Source organism: Lineus longissimus, chromosome 5, assembly GCF_910592395.1.
Source record: "Lineus longissimus chromosome 5, tnLinLong1.2, whole genome shotgun sequence".
In the NCBI taxonomy this organism is placed as follows: Eukaryota; Metazoa; Nemertea; class Pilidiophora; order Heteronemertea; family Lineidae; genus Lineus; species Lineus longissimus.
The window spans coordinates 16,081,785-16,095,934 of NC_088312.1; the positions used below are offsets into that span (position 1 = coordinate 16,081,785).

The window sequence follows — 14,150 nt, forward strand, 5'->3', positions numbered from 1 at the left end:
TATTTATTTACGCTTTATTTGTACAGAAATTACGAAATAACACAAGAGCAACAAACAACAACAATGCAAAAATATATATTGTATGCACTATATTACACCGACAAGTCATTTCCTTGGAACTATAGGTCGAAGCTGGGTAACAAACAATGTATTCAAACGCCATATATAGGTACCCGATTCTACCACAAGAGGGAGAGGCCGTCGAGGCGTTTATCTTTCATACTTGCCAAATAACGTTAAATACAAATATGACAACACATATGTAAACTAATAATAAACAAACTACCTGGCTGTCAAAAACATATTCCTCCAATTTATTGCTGATATTTGTTTCTCTCCAGTTTATGCATGTTAGGCCTCACGCCATTTTCACAGCAAATCACATGACATATTCACAAATCTCCGCCTCGGGAATTCCCGGTGGCAGCATTGAGATGACCATCAAAATGTGGTCCGCATATTTATCATCGTCAAAATTATGCCCACCACATCTACATTACAGAAAGTGTCATTGTTAATACGCATTTACAATCCCCTGATAGAGTATATTATATTACAATGACAACTCCTGCTCGATTAGCTCTTGACAACAGTCTATAATAGATGACCTGATTCGTGACGTCATATTGCGAAAGAACCCCCATCTCAACATAAAATCTATCACGTGACATTAATACGCCGTTGGCGATTTACATTTTCATAAATTACCGATTCAAAAAGGCATCAAAAAACACTTTTTCGCGAATTTCCAGTGGCTTATCTGTAACTTCGATGGAAGCTATCATAACATAAGTTAGTCATGTGAAGTGGCTAGACACTGACACGCTTCGTATCGTAAATATTCGCCTTCAAACTCTTGAATCGAGTGACCATTTGGCGGCCATTTGTTTGTTTTGTTTAAGTCATTTTTCCACTACTGCGCATGCGCATACTACAAACATGTGCTTTCATACTACAAATAGCTCGACAGAGGGAGCGGGACCCAGCCTTTAGTGCAGGAACTACTTGTATGCTTGTATAATTACTTGAGCACTTGCTGCGTTGTTCGATGCGATGGTCCCTTTACCAAGGTATTCATCCGGCCTGTACATCTATGCATTAGTACAGTGTACAACGATCAATATTTTACGGATATCTAAAAGTAGTTCGGCAATAACTGGTTTTATAGAAGGAAAGTCGGTATATGATGAGCTACGCCGGCATAAACTGATAGCTCGCTAAAAATGTACTCATTTCCATGCGATCAATGTATTTAATGAGTGGTCTAGTTGAATGGAACACTAACTGACACCTGTCTTTTTGTTTAGAATGTCATATAGAGCTTATCCTAATTGGCATGTACGGTATATTGGCCCAGACAGTTGAGTTACCTCCCTGAATGATAACTTTGGGAGGTGTGAAACTTACATTACAAAATGGGGGCAAATTGACCCAAATAGGCTCATGACATATTCTTTTGCTATGATAAATACTGGTAGGCCTACTATTTTTTGACTCTACTTTAGTGGACAAAAACTAAGAATCAGAAGGACCCGGGAGAAGTACCAGTCAAGTGCCATATCTAATGACAAAATAGGACTAACAACATTGATCTTGAGAAATTTTAAAGGTTATATTATTTCCTCCAAACTTAAATCTGTTTTTGGCTTAATCAGCCTAACATTGCCGCAGTTTAAGTACTAGTATCCTCGACCTTTGACTTGTCTTTTAATATTTCTGATAAAATAAAAAGGACACTAACAGAGAGTTTTAAACCTTCTGAATCAGGCCAACTCATTGAAGTCAAGAGCATGTGCATGGATATTGAGGTGGATCAAACCACGCATTGCTCATGGATAATTGGCCCCTTGGCCTATTCTCAGACAAGAAATCTTCATGGACTAATTGTTACGCTATTGGCCTGTCACCCATGTGGCCAAGGTTCGATTCCCATAATGGAACTTCTTAAAAATGTTCTTTCTAACTTTTTTGCAATTATATTTCTTTTTATTTATCTTTAATGAAATGGCCAGGGCCATTGTGCTCACCTCATGTGGAGGAAAGATGGATAAAGAGCATGGTATTGTGTCATGTAGTGTTAGGTTTGATGTAGGTCCAAGCAATTACAATTTCCCAAAAATGGCCAATTTACAGTACATTTGACCTCTGTGACCTTGAAAAGTAGGTCAAATCAAAGAAGACCCGGGTGACACATTGAATGGTTGTTAGAATTAGATGTACCTATGATATAAAATTGGTGCCAATCGGGCAAGTCATTACTAGGAATAATGGCATTTTGAAGAATTTAGGATTTGGCCCCCTCCCTGGAGGCCAAACGGCAAATCAGATCGCACCAAACTTCGGTACCTGAGATCACCTGACCAAGGGGTCCATGTGTACTTAATTTGTGATCAATAGTCATTGCAGTAAAGAAACGTGCCATAGTTACGGCCTGACGGCGAATTTATGCCATTTGACCTCTGTGACCTTGACAAGAAGGTCAAATTAAAAACCTGTGTGACATATACTGTATGGTGGTTAGATGTACCCATGATATCAAATTGGTGGCAATCGGGCAAGAGGTTAAGGAATAATCACATTTTTAAGGTTTTTGGATTTTGCCCCCTGGTGGTCAAGTGGTGAATCATATTGGACCAAACTTTGGTCCCTGAGATCACCTGACTAAGGGGTAAATGTGTACCAAATTTGTTATCAATAGTCATTGCAGTTTAGAAACGTGCCATCGTTACATCCTAACGGCCAATTTACACCATTTGACCTCTGTGACCTTGAAAAGGAGGTCAAATCAAAAACCCGGAAGATATATGATGCATCTTTGCTGGAAGTACCTACCATATTTTTTTCAAAATTTCCCGACTACTATTAAGGGAGATATTGCATATTTTCACTTTTAACGTTTGGCCCCCTGGTGGCCAAACCATGAAACGAATCGGACCGAAACTTGGTCTCCAAGGTGTCATTACATAAGGGTACATGTGTACCAAGTTTCAACTCAATAGCTCTAACAGTTACGAAACGTGCCCTGCTAACGGACGACGGACGACGACGACGACGACGGACGACGGACGCCACGGTATGGGATAAGCTCACCTCTGCTAAGAGGTGAGCTAAAAAGACTTTCACTTGAAAATCACTTACAATACCATTCATCTTTCTTGTCCAGAAGTGAAATTTGTAAGATTTTCCTCCCATGTATTATTAGTTTTGTCGCACACACATTGTAATGTGTGGTGATAAAAACCCCTTAAAACACAGATTAGTGGAATTTTGGCATGCCGACTGCGATACCCGGGCAGCAGTATCAAGCTATTCTCTTGTGCAGCCTTCTGTCAATCAATGTTATTGGTATGAATTTACTCGAAAATCTTAAATACAAGAATAGTTCCTAGTACATAAATATACACACACATGTAGATCATAGAGCCTTTATAATTAATAGAGCCTTTATAATTAAACAAGAGGCCCAAGGGCCTGGCGCTCAGCTGAAATGGCTAGGTGAAGGCAAGGGCCAAGTGTGTGTTGGTACCCTGTTATTCTGAGGCAACGTGAAGCTGTAACGTCTAGCACGCAAAAGTGCTGGTGCGAAAGACCTTCTTGCTATATCAATGCATGCTGAAGTACTGAGTTGAAGTCACCTGTCCCTGCTATTATGACGTAAAGTATTTTCTATCGCCGTTGCAGTAGTGGGGTGTGTGATGACGTCAAGGAGTTGTGTGGTGACGTCAAAGAGTGGAGTCCTTGTCTTCATGCAGCGTAGGTGGAACTAATAACATGCACATGGACACAAGGTACATAATTATTACAGTGTATTTTGTGAGGTGGGGCCTGGTGCTTTACAATGGTCAAATGAACCGACTGTTGTCTGGATATTGATGAAGTGGATGCAGCCAAATGTTTGGGATGGTCTTTTTTGTATGTGAAGAAAAGAAGATAAAGAGTTGGTTAACAAAATGCCCATTTCCTTACAAGAAATGGCCATTTTGTTAGTTCATACTTACCTATGGAACACTTTTGCATGTTACTCCATTTGGGCTCAAACACAAGAGTATCCCTTTAATTTTCTAAAGGGAGAACTGAGTTAACAGCTCGGCCGCCAGGCGGCGCCCTGACCGATCCCGCGAGATCGCGCCGATCTCATGCCGCCATATTTAGTCTTTACTCTTGAGCGTTAATAAAGAGTATGTCCCGTTTGTGGGGACGGCGGGAGGGCCGTGTTCCATAGGTAAGTATGAACTAACAAAATGGCCATTTCTTGTAAGGAAATGGGCATTTTGTGTCATTCAAACTTACCTATGGAACACTTTTGCATCGAATCCCAGCAACCTATTGGAGGTGGGAAACGAGGACTTACCTAAGGCTGAGCTGTTGTTCCATCCAGGAGGCACCACCGGCATATTAGCTAAGGAGGACCGCCAGGGGAAAGAAATGGGGAGAACCGGAGGACCGGTATTTTGATCTCGGTATTACAATCATATTATAGAGAGTAATAGACCCATTCTCAGGAAAGCGCTAAAATTGCGTAATAAAACCATCTTCTTTCCGGCAACAGAGCTTAGAGCAAGTAAGGCATGTTGAAGGGTGTAGAATGAGTTATTGCTAAACAACAATAAGAAATTGCGTCCTTTCTAGTCTACTAGGGGTTGCCTGGATGTTGAAGATAGGGCATATCAAAAATGGCGCAAGATGCGCGTTTGACTCTTCAATCGGGCTTCCCCCCCTTTTTTGATCTAGCCAGGATCAAACAACATGCCCCGCAGACACAATCGGGCCGATTGTGTGCATGCCATCTACGAGGGAAGAAACGTCTCGTAGGTAGAAACGAGAGAATGTGGAGTGATTACTCCAACATGCAGCGGAAACGACTTCTTGAAGAGCAACTCCTCGGAGGTGGCTAGTGCTCTAACTTCGTGCGCTGAGATGTTAGCTAGCGCACGAAGATCAGAGGAAGTCATCAAGGTGTTGTAGGAAAGACGAATAGTCTCCACAATCCACCTTGAAATAGTGGCGGCCGCTATCTCTCGTTTATTTCCCTCCTTATAGGACAAAAACAAACGCTCTCTCCCCTGGCGGATACCGGGAGGTTTTGTCCTATTTATGTAGAACTTTAGGGCCCCGACGGGACATAAAGTTCTGTCAGGAAGATCATAAGAGATCATTCCTGACAGAGAGGGAATAGTAACCGGGGGCCGAGAGGCGGCCGGTCCCTGGTTCTTCGCCAGAAATCCTGGTATAAAGGCCAGGATAACCTCCCCTCCCTCTCTAAAAGCCAGCTTCTTAAAAGAAAGTGCATGGAGCTCTGATCTCCGTTGGGCGGTAGCCAAGGCTACTAGAAAGACCGTTTTGAGTGTCAGATATTTCATGGATGAAATAGACATGGGTTCAAAAGGATGCCTCATGAGCACCTTAAGGACAACAGAAAGGTCCCATTTAGGGGTGTTGTGAACCGGTCTAGGACGCTCTAATAACATTCCTCTGAAAAGAGGGGTTATTTGGTCCTCCCAACGAAGATCCCAGGTGCTTAAAACACGGAGGGTAGAAGCGATGGCGGACTTGTACCCTTTTATAGCCGTGACAGATAGTTGTCTTTCCGTGAATAATTCAATAAGGAAATCAACTAATCTGTATATAGAGGGAGAGATCGGATTAACTCCGTTCTCCCTGCACCTGGAAGTGAAGGTAGACCACTTTCCTTGATACACATCAAGGGTAGACCCCCTTTGAGGTGCGGACATGCGCTTGACAGCGATGTCCGAAAAGCCTCTCTGGTGGAGATGCAACTGGATAAGTTCCAGGCGTGAAACTTGAAAAATCCAGGGTTCTGGTGGTAGCATCTCCCCAGCGGGTGCCACAGGAGGTGCTTCCAAGTAGGAAGACTCCTGGGGTGATCTATCAGGAGCTCCAGCAAGGCTGGGAACCAGGCCTGATTTGGCCAGCAAGGTGCGATGAGAGTTATTCTCACCGGATGGCTGGTCAAGATCTTGTTCAGGACTGGTTGGATGAGAGGGAGGGGTGGAAACGCATATGCGTTCAGCCCGACCCAAGAGGCTGTAAGGCTGTCGACTTCCAGGGCCTCTTCGTCCGGAAGTGGAGAGTAATAGATGGGAAGGCGATTGTTCAGCCTGGTGGCGAACAGATCTACCTTCGGAGATTGCCAAAGGCGACAAAGGTCGTCTACAATCTCCTGATGGAGTGTCCACTCTGTCTGAACTAGCTTGTTCTGACGGGACAGGGCGTCGGCAAGGATGTTGCGATTGCCCGGTATGTGTCTGGCACATATCGATACTCCAAGGTCGGCACAAAGATGGTAAAGCTCCCAAGTTAGCTGGCAAAGAATGCCGGACTTTGTGCCTCCCTGTCTCCTGACATATGCTACTACTGTAGAATTGTCGGAGAACAGGGTTACTCTCCGATTCTTCAGGCGAAGGGAAAGAGCCCTCACGGCAAGAAGGACAGCCTTCATTTCCAATATATTTATTGGAAGAATGGTCTCCTCCCTTGTCCATAGACCCCTTATGGACATGTCCCCGTTGTTCAGATGTGCTCCCCACCCTAGTAGGGAAGCATCTGTGAACAGGGACACTTCTGGGGGCGGTGGAGCAAGATCTACACCGCTTTGGAGACGAGTCTCCGACTCCCAGAAGTTCCAGACGTTCTTGAGTAGGTATTGAGGTATCAATACCAACTTGTCTAATGGGTCCCTGTGGGGTTTCCATAGAGACATTAGAAACATCTGGATGGGACGCATATATAGACGGCCAAGGGGGATTTGGTCTGCTGCCGAATTCAGAAGTCCCAAAAGGCTCAAGCATCGCCTTGTGGGAGCTTGAGTCCTTCCTCTGAATTCTGCGACGAGATGAAGAATTTTCTTTATCCTGTCTAGGGGGGGCAGCATTTTCCCTATGGCCGTAAGGAACCGAACTCCAACGTAAACGAAGTCTTGGGATGGTATGAATTCTGACTTTGTTTCGTTGATAATCCAACCTGCGGAAACTACTTTTTGCTTTAGAACCTGAAGTTGTTGCAGTAGTAGTTCCCGCGATTTGCAACGGAGTAGCCAATCGTCTAGGTAGTGATGGAGCTTGAACCCCATCACGTGAAAGGGAGCGACGAAGGCTGTGACTATCATCGTAAAAATTAGGGGTGCCGATGCCAGACCGAACGGCAGGGCCCTGAATTGATACGTCTTTCCTTCATAATGGAATCGAAGGAAGTGTTGATAGTCTGGATGGATCGGTACATGTAAGTACGCATCCATTAAATCCATCGATACCGCCCGATCGTTGGGCTGTATCGCCGTTGCTATAGACCTGGTGGTTTCCATCTTGAAATGAGGAACATTCAAGAAGGTGTTTAACCTGGAAAGGTCTATGATCAGCCTCCATGTCCCTGCTTTCTTGGGAACCAAGAAAACGTGGCTGTAAAAGCCGGGGGAGCATGGATCTTGAAGGACCTGGATAGCTTGCTTCTCCAGTAATGTCGCGACCTCTGCTTGGAGGGCAGAGGCCTTGACTGGGTCCTTCGGTGGCTGAACTGGGGTTGGATATATGGTAGTCGGGGGGGGGGTACGGTTGAAATCTAGTTTCACTCCGTACCTCAACATGTTTGGGACTGGGGACCCCTTTGGGCACCAATCGTCCCAAATGTCTGCAAATTTTTGCAGACGGCCCCCGACTACCGGAGTCGGCTCCTTTTTGCGTTCGGGAGGAGAAAGGAGGGGGGAGTCACCTCTTCCGGCCAGCACCCCTTGGGCGAAAGGAGTGCTTAGTCGGACCGGATCCACCCTGGTTAGAGGAAGTATTTTTCCTCTTTCCAGTCCGGCGACCCTCCGCTTCCCGTCGGAAGGATCCAGCAGGAGCAGGCTGACTAGGCGGGGTAGGCCTAGGCAGGACCTTCCTGGCGTACGGGATTGAACCCGATGCCTGCTGGGGCCTCTCTATCTTTCTAGCGTTAGGTAGAGAGGTCTTGGCCCTCTGTGTCGCAGTGGGGGCATATAATTTGTCCCAATCTTTCTGTGCTTGAGCCGCCTCTTGTACAGAATCTGTGAACAGGAAAGAACCGTCCATAGGAGCGGTTCTTAAGGCCCCTTCCAGCTGGAGGGATCTGATGACATTGAGAGAGCCCAGTGCGGCGTCTCTACGGAGTAGGACGCTATTTGCTGCGGTCTTGGCGGACAAAGCAATAGCGTGCCTAATCGAATGTGACAAGGATGTCACAAGCGATTTTGTGTCATCAGATAGTGACTCATTATCCTTTAGGGATCTGGCTAGGGCCAGGTTAGTGTGCTCTGCATAGGAGAGCACCGCTAACGTGTTTTTGGCCAGACCCTCTTGTGCTCTAAGTTCTCGGTAAGCCGAGGAGGAGGTCACCCTAGCCACAAGTTGGTCCAGCTGTATATCGTCCTTTAATATGGAAGTCGATGCTGCAGCTGGACAGCCGGCCGAGCTGACTCGATAATAGTCAGCGCGGTACTGCCTAACGGGAGGAAATTTACACCAAGCTTCCGGTCCGGCTGCCGGAAAGACAGGGATGGAAGTACGTTGGTGGGCGCCTTGTGAGTCTCTGATTGTACGCTCCAAAAGTTCAGAGACTGCTACCACCGACGGGGAGGGAGGAAGGAATTCAAGTGCCCGAGTGGAGCCTTGAGAAACCTGTGGATTGGGATCCACTTCCTGTCCCCAGAGTGAAAAGGTCGGTGTTGACAAGGCTGGCAGTTCCGGCGGTGTAGGGCACAGATCCTGCGGGAGGTACGCTCTGATCAAGGATCTGAGTGTCCTCATATCCGACAAGATACTGGCCTCCTCTGGTGACAGCTCCTCCTGATTGGGGGAGCGGTAGCCTGGCTGAGAACTCTCGTTCTCAGAAAATTCCTCTAAAATAGAGGAGTCGGATGGTGGGTATCCGATGGGACCAGGCGCACCAGAGGAACCGGAACCCTGCTCCAGATGGCTGAGTCTATCAGTAAGACCTGCTACCATCTGGATGAGCTGGGACAGTTGCTGTCCCGACTCGGGTTCCGGACCCGACGTGCGGCTTCTCTCAACGACGGGCGGTTGAGGCGAGGGTGAGCGCATAAGCGAACCCTGGAAGCCGTATGTACGGGCGAATGGGTCTTCCGGAAGCGGAAGATGCCCATATTCTGAACCAGAGTTCAGATGTCCTCTCTGCGTAGCTCGTTCCATGGGAACGACGCCTCTGCTACGAGGAGGGGGTGGCACTTCCGGTTGGTTCCACCCAAGAGGTTGGCCAACGTAGGAAGGTGCCTGCATTTCCGGTAGGACGAAGTCCGAAATCGGAAATGCCCGTAACTCCTTCGCCGGTATCGAGCTACCGGATGCCCTTTTAGAAGGAGGTACGGAGGGCGGAAACGCTGTTACCGAAGACGCATGGCGTTTCGGAGGTGGCGTTATAAGGTCCGGCCCTACTCTACTGTGTCCGTGAGGACTGGGGTTATTTCGCAGTAAAGACTGAGAAAAAACCCCAGTAGAGTCTTGGGTTACTGAAAAACGGGAACCCGCGTCAGTAACCGGAACTGCAATCGGCGGACCGGAAGCAGGGTGCTCCCGCGGGTACAAAGGGCTTGTACTCGGGGGAGCGGACGACAGAGGAACCGGAAGGTTCCCTGAGGTCCGGGGTATATTAAACCCTTGGAGACTTATTGGATGTAAGTCTCCCTTGGGACCACAGACATTAATAATGTCAGATCCCGCATCCTTCGCAGCCGTGGCCGGAACCGGAACTCGGCTGACGGAAGGGGTGGTGGCGGGAGGTTTGCTAGACCTCCGGGTTATATGCCCGGAAACGGAACCGGAAGAGGGTTTAGGCGTCTTCGCGGCCCGTTTCCCGCCACCAGACGCATTCCTTTGTGGTGAGACAAAGGATGCCGTCGGAGGGGTACGCCATATAAAAGATGGTACCAATGACAATAAAAACACTGGGAACCCCAAGTAGGCCAGAAAGGACGCAATAATTAATGGAAAGGAAAACATGCCTACTTGAATTAAACACTATTGCAATGGATCTGAGTCTTGTTCATTACAATAGAGCGGAGAATAGCCTACTTAACTCTACCCTACCAAGATCAAAATAATGGAGCCGGGTCGACTAAGCTAGCTAAGAAAATGTCTATAATTAAATAGACTGGACAATACTAATGCCAAGATTAGTTTGGCGGTCTACTCCGTAGGTGAATGAACCCAAAAATCGTCTAGACTTGGCTGGTTGAATTTGGTTTTAAATCGAATTCACGGCAGCTTTGAAAAAACAATGTGCTTCGTAGAAGCACAAGAGTAAAGACTGAATATAGCGGCATGAGATCGGCGCGATCTCGCGGGATCGGTCAGGGCGCCGCCTGGCGGCCGAGCTGTTAACTCAGTTCCCCCCTTAGAAAATTAAAGGGATACTCTTGTGTTTGAGCCCAAATGGAGTAACATGCAAAAGTGTTCCATAGGTAAGTTTGAATGACACAAAATGAACTTTATTGGTGCGGCAGATGTTTGATGCCTTTCGGCAGATATTTGAAGCGCCTTGCGGCAGATATATGATAACGCTCTCCGGGAATGGAAAGCAGTAGAGTAAAACGAGTAAGTACACCTTACTCTGATGTGGGAACAGCAAGTGCTTTCCTGGACTTGAAATGTGCCAACGACTCCTCTTGCAATAACCAACAACAGTTAATCTGTAAAAAAAGAGAAGAGAAATTAACACTGACTGAATAAAAAAGGGTGACATAGACGGGGAAATGTACACAACCGGATACAGTCTGTTCTTGATCAGGCATTTGTCAGATGATATCCTGAACAAGGCATCTATGGAAGCAAATCCAGAAAGAGACTTAACCTTCGAAGGGCACACTTATTACTCAGTGAAAAGTCAGTCCTGTAGGCTGTTTTCCAATTCAAAATAAAAGTGTAACCTCTTTAAATTAGTCTCACAGACTGAACCATAACACCCAACAGCCAACCGTGCCCACATGATGTGAGCCGAGAGCTGGGCTTAAAGATGAGCGAGTGGTGTATTACATTTTGAAAATTGTCTATCGTCTACGACATGTGACAGAACAGGATCAATTTTACCAACTTTGGCTGCAAGCTTGGTCATCAAAGTTACAGAACTGTTAGAAATACATCTAAACAACATACAGTGGAACCCCGGTTGGCGACCACCCCGGTAACGCGACCACCCCGCTAACGCGACCACGATTCTCCGGTCCCGAATGGTTTCCTCTCTAATTACCATTAAGAGACCCCCGCTAAGACGACCACCCCGGTACCCCGACCGTGACCACTGGCTTGGCCGGTCCCAAACTGAAAATCAACCCCGCTAACCCGACCACCAGGCCTAATTGCCGTAATCGGTCGCGACCGCGGCATAGTAATTAGCACCTCGCTGCCAAGCTTTGTTGAGACGGGGACAATGGCCATGGGAATACATATGAAAACAAAAAATACAATGTGATTTTGCAGGTATGATCAATTGTATAAGTGTAAATGAATAAATAAACTTTCTTTTTCTAACGTTTTCATGGTTTGTTTTCATCACTGAGCCAGTTCAGTACCAGACATGCGCACTCAGCAGCAGCAAAATCATGTGATTTGCGTGATTTGCATATGAACGTATAATAAACGGCGGGTAGTTTGAAGACCACACAACAAGCTTGACAATAACAAGCTTGCGAGACGTTTGAATGTTTTATGATATGGAGAACTTGGTTGATTTACTACAGTATCATTTCATATTTCTTTAAATATTTTGACTGAAAATAGATTTGATTAAAACTGTAGCATTACTCAACTCATCATTCACGTGGAATCATACGACAAGTTTACTTCAATCGTCACAAACAGTCGGGTACATGGAGGATGATTCACCAAATTGCCCGCAAATGCGTCACGCCGGGCAGATAATGAAACTTTGTGGATAAAATGAGTTACAAAATTACCTTTTCTAACTCATTCTGAGAATGTAACATGTAATTTTATCGACGAACTGTTCTTGTGAGGCATGATAACAAAACTTTGGAGCGTGCATCATCTCAATCAGGCAGTGTTGCTATGGTAGTACAGCGTACACACGCCATGCAGTCGGCAATTTTGGCGGGAAAAATAATCATGTATTTCGTCTGGGGATTCCCAACCCCGGTAACGCGACCACCCCGGTAACACGACCACTCCGACCACGGTCCCATGAGTGGTCGTGTTACCGGGGTTCCACTGTATATATACAGTTAAAAGTGCATAAAAATCCCGATTCAACCTCTGGGCGCTACCTTTTTTCTCTGCCAGACTCCGGGCCCTGCCGGTCGTTATTTAGTGCGACCGCTACCAGAGTGTTTATCAAGATCTTTCACCGTTTTAATTGCGCATTTTAGGCAGATTAATCAATTATTACATGCATGCATTATATATCACCGAAATGCCCATTTCCTTTACAAGAAATGGCCATTTTGTTAGTTCATACTTACCTATGGAACACTTTTGCATGTTTCTCCATTTGGGCTCAAACACAAGAGTATCCCTTTAATTTTCTAAAGGGAGAACTGAGTTAACAGCTCGGCCGCCAGGCGGCGCCCTGACCGATCCCGCGAGATCGCGCCGATCTCATGCCGCCATATTCAGTCTTACTTTTGAGTGTTAACAAAGAGTATGTCCCGTTTGTGGGGACAGCGGGAGGGCCGTGTTCCATAGGTAAGTATGAACTAACAAAATGGCCATTTCTTGTAAGGAAATGGGCATTTTGTGTCATTCAAACTTACCTATGGAACACTTTTGCATCGAATCCCAGCAAGCTATTGGAGGTGGGAAACGAGGACTTACCTAAGGCTGAGCTGTTGTTCCATCAAGGAGGCACCACCGGCATAGTAGCTAAGGAGGACCGCCAGGGGAAAGAAATGGGGAGAACCGGGGGACCGGTATTTTGATCTCGGTATTACAATCGTATTTATAGAGAGTAATAGACCCATTCACCGGAAAGCGCTAGAATTGCATAATAAAAACCATCTTCTTTCCGGCAACAGAGCTTAGAGCAAGTGAGGCATGTTCAAGGGTGTAGAATGAGTTAATGCTAAACAACAATAAGAAATTGTCCTTTCTATTCTACTAGGGGTTGCCTGGATTGTTGAAGATAGGGCATATCAAAAAATGGCGCAAGATGCGCGTTTGACTCTTCAATCAGGCTCCCCCCCTCTTTTGATCTAGCCAGGATCAAACAACATGCCCCGCAGACACAATCGGGCCGATTGTGTGCATGCCATCTACGAGGGAAGAAACGTCTCGTAGGTAGAAACGAGAGAATGTGGAGTGATTACTCCAACATGCAGCGGAAACAACTTCTTGAAGAGCAACTCCTCGGTAGTTAGCCCAGGAGGTGGCTAGTGCTATAACTTCGTGCGCTGAGATGTTAGCTTGCGCACGAAGATCGGAGGAAGTCCTCAAGGTGTTGTAGGAAAGACGAATAGTCTCCACAATTCACCTTGAAATAGTGGCGGCCGCTATCTCTCGTTTATTTCCCTCCTTATAGGACAAAAACAAACGCTCTCTCCCCTGGCGGATACCGGGAGGTTTTGTCCTATTTATGTAGAACTTTAGGGCCCCGACGGGACATAAAGTTCTGTCAGGAAGATCATAAGAGATCGTTCTTGACAGAGAGGGAATAGTAACCGGGGGCCGAGAGGCGGCCGGTCCCTTGTTCTTCGCCAGAAAGCCTGGTATGAAAGCCAGGATAACCTCCCCTCCCTCTCTAAAAGCCAGCTTCTTAACAGAAAGTGCATGGAGCTCTGATCTCTGTTGGGCTACTAGAAAGACCGTTTTGAGTGTCAGATATTTCATCGATGAAATAGACATGGGTTCAAAAGGATGCCTCATGAGCACCTTAAGGACAACAGAAAGATCCCATTTAGGGGTGTTGTGAACCGGTCTAGGACGCTCTAATAACATTCCTCTGAAAAGAGGGGTTATTTGGTCCTCCCAACGAAGATCCCAGGTGCTTAAACACGGAGGGTAGAAGCGATGGCGGACTTGTACCCTTTTATAGCCGTGACAGATAGTTGTCTTTCCGTGAATAATTCAATAAAGAAATCAACTAATCTGTATATAGAGGGAGAGATCGGATTAACTCCGTTCTCCCTGCACCAGGAAGTGAAGGTAGACCACTTT

The 14,150-nt window shown here is 46.3% G+C and overlaps 1 protein-coding gene across 8 annotated transcripts in view; it reads right to left on the reverse strand.

Moving 5' to 3' along the window:
* The window catches only part of LOC135487457 (syntaxin-binding protein 5-like), a 368,020-nt gene that overhangs the window by 187,003 nt on the left and 166,867 nt on the right, over nucleotides 1-14,150 (reverse strand). The window lies entirely within an intron of this gene.